Source organism: Lactuca serriola, chromosome 4, assembly GCF_051521515.1.
Source record: "Lactuca serriola cultivar US96UC23 chromosome 4, Lser_US96UC23_V15, whole genome shotgun sequence".
Lineage (NCBI taxonomy): Eukaryota > Viridiplantae > Streptophyta > Magnoliopsida > Asterales > Asteraceae > Lactuca > Lactuca serriola.
Window position 1 is genome coordinate 212,110,445 of NC_136411.1, and position 3,466 is coordinate 212,113,910.

The following is a 3,466-nucleotide window of genomic DNA, read 5'->3' on the forward strand; positions in this document are numbered from 1 at the left end:
AATCGGAAACCGGGAAACAAACTGCTGGACAATAAGAAACACATTGTTCCATGTATTTGTCCGGCTAATATCTAGAACAGAGGATTATATGATCACTTATCTTAAATGGCGTATCATCATCTTCTCAGATCTGAGAGACCTTGAAAGAGCTACGATTGCTGATCGGTTCCTGAAGTCATACTTGCAGCTATAGTTATTAAACTTATCCAAGTGGGAGACTATTGGATAAGGTGTCTAAGTCCATAACTATTTCTGGTATGTACTTGACCCGACCCAGCATGGTCCATTTGGGTTGCATGACATCATTCATTTGGATAGACTAAATGAGAGAAATAACACTTGTGGTTTACTAATATATTATAAGTTCAAATATATTAATAGTATTATTTAATTAGTATTGATCAAGAATTAATTTAGAATTAATTAAGTGATCAAAAAGATAACTAATTAAAAATATGGGTTGATTATGTAAATCATCCATAACTTGTATAGTGGGCTAAGAGGCTCCATGGATTATCAAGTTGGGTTAAACCCATAGGATGCTCCATGGGAGTTACAAACCCATGGGTCATGGAAATGAAGAGTCATGACACATTAGGGTTTACATGGAGTAACCCTAGATGTGTCACACTATATAAGGAACATACTATCCACCAAAATCGGCTACACAAAAGAAATGAGGGCTAGGCCGATTTTTAGAGTGTGTGCATTTTCTCTAAAGTCATTCCAAAAGCATTTGGTGTTGTGTGAAGTATTTGAGGCATCACACTTGGGGTGCTAGGCTCACAAGGTTTCAAGGAATCAAAATCAACTACAAGGTATGTAATTCTATCCATCGTTTTAGGATAAAAGTTCCCCATGTATGCTAGATAGGCTTATGAACCTTGGAAATCAAATTTTGCATGTATTTAGACAAACATAGATCCAAGGTTATTAGGATTGCATGTACACTTAGGAAGTGTTAGAATGCTCAAAACCCTTCATCTACCACTTGGATACAAACCATCCACATTGTCATTTACTTACCTAGGTGTCCCGGTCGGCACAAACATGAAGCTAAAGAAACACTAGAAGCCCATAACCGATCGATTCTGCATGAGATAATCTGAATGGAAAGAAAAGACCCTCTTCTTTAAGGGTCGGGTAACTCTTGATAAGGTTGTCCTTGACGGCTTACCATCTTACTTCTTCTCATTATTTGTGATGCCGGTGGGAGTTACAAATACACTAGAAAAAATTAGAAGACGATTCTTGTGGGGTGGAAGAGACAATAGGAAAAAAATAAGTTGGGTTGCTTGGGAAAATATTGTAGCGCCATAGGAAAAAGGAGGATTGGGATTGGGATCACTCCGAGCATTTAACTTGTCTTTGATTATTCAATGGTGGTGAGGTTTAAAAACAAATAAGACGACATTATGGAGAAGGGTAATAATGGGCATAAGTAACAAACCTTTTGATTTCCAGTGTATGAAACAACATGGTTGGGGCGAAAACTAGACTACGGAAGGATGGAATCAATTTCGGAGACATACTAAAAAAACAAGAATCTTAAGTAGATCACATTGTATTTTGGAGCGACATAAACAAATTCCAAGACTTTTATTAATTGGAGAGACATAAATCTTGTAAAGTTAATGAGCGGATACAAATGACGCGACAAACATGGAACTGGAGAACGCAACCTGCAATTGTTATCATCTATACTCGGAGTATTCCAACCAAGGATGGGGACATGTAAATGGAAATGTGAGAGATCCACTATTGGTGTCTATTATGTGGACACACTTAGACCAAAGATTGATCATAATGAACCGGCGACCAACGAACTTGTCACATCCCGGCCGAGGCGGCAGAACATGCCAAGTTGTGTGAGTTAGTTCATGGATCACATGTAAGTTGAATATATAGCACTAGTACGACAATAAATAAAATAGTAGTTGTATTCCATCTTGAAGTTTGAATACAAGGTTCTTACAGATAATAGTATAATACGTGAATTGCCTTAAAACAGGTAGGTAGATAAAACAAAAGCTAGTAAACTAGGTTTCCTGAAGCCCATGACTACTCCATTGTGTAACAACCTGATATTTTCAAGTCAATGTAACGATCTTTTTGAAATGATAAGAATAGCGTCAAAAAAGAAATATTCAAAAATCTCAATTGGGATATATATATATATATATATATATATATATATATATATATATATATATATATATATATATATATATATAAAGTGTTAGATATCGTAACAAGGTTTTCAAAAATATAAAGAACGTTAAAATCCGAGTTATAACGAAGAAGTTATGACTAATCGAAGATCCGCAACAAAACCGATAAAACACTGTTAAGCATAAGACACGAAATTTCAATAAAATGCTTTTTAGCCTTAGTTATCTAAATAAAAGTCGTAGATATCATTAAACCGTGAACGTACATAAAAAGAACGTCCAAATCTGACTTTATATGAGGAGGTTATGATTTTTCTAAGTTTCAGATATAACAGTAGACAACTAAAAACTCGAAATAGAGATCGAGTGACTATTAGCCGACGCGAACTAAACGAGAATCGAAGATCTCAACAATAGAAGTGCAATGGTAAAAAGACAGACAAAAACAGACGTCGGATAAAGTAGTTATGAATTTTTAACATACTTTTCCTGTCCCGGTCTGTTAAAAATATAATATTAAAAATAAAGTCAAAATTAGCCGACGGAGTCTAAGCGAAAGTTTTAGAGTATATTCACACCTACGCATGGATAGAAAGAACGTCAAAAACAAAGCTCGTACGGGAAAGTTATGGATTTTTAATGATCGGGGCACAAACTTCGAGGCTGGTTCGAAAGGAACACCCTAAGTTCCGAGGGAACGGCCAGCGTTCATACCTCAGAGGTAGTCCCACCGCCCATCAGGTCCAAAGTTTGTAAGCAACAACGCACAAAGGCTCAAAATGCGTTGCGTACGAGGGAGTGCCCTGCGCTCCGGAATGCCTAACGTTCTTCGCTGGAACGCCTCGCGTTCGAGGCCTCTTCCGGCCCTATATAAAGGATGCAAGGGCTTCGGGTTTTGGTTGCAAATTCCCAAACTTCTCTCCCTATTTTCATACTTCTACCCTCTTGAGACTACCCCGACATCCAGGTTTCATATCCAAGCTCTAACGGAAGTTCAAAGGCGCGAGATTTCAGAGAATTCGACTTCTTTCCGGTTGAAGTGCTTCCCGAGCAAAGTATCGTTTTCATCAAATCGTCACTTCTACCAAGTGATTCATTTCCTTAACTTACCTTTTAAATGATTTTATGGGGGGGGGGGGCGCACAAGTACAAAACCATATAGTCATATAATCAATCACAGATGATTTATAACTATCAAAACAAGTGGATCTCTTATACGTCAAATTGTGTTATCAAACAAACTATTTCAAAAACATTTTATAAACTGACATCAAGTCATCTATAACCATTAAAAT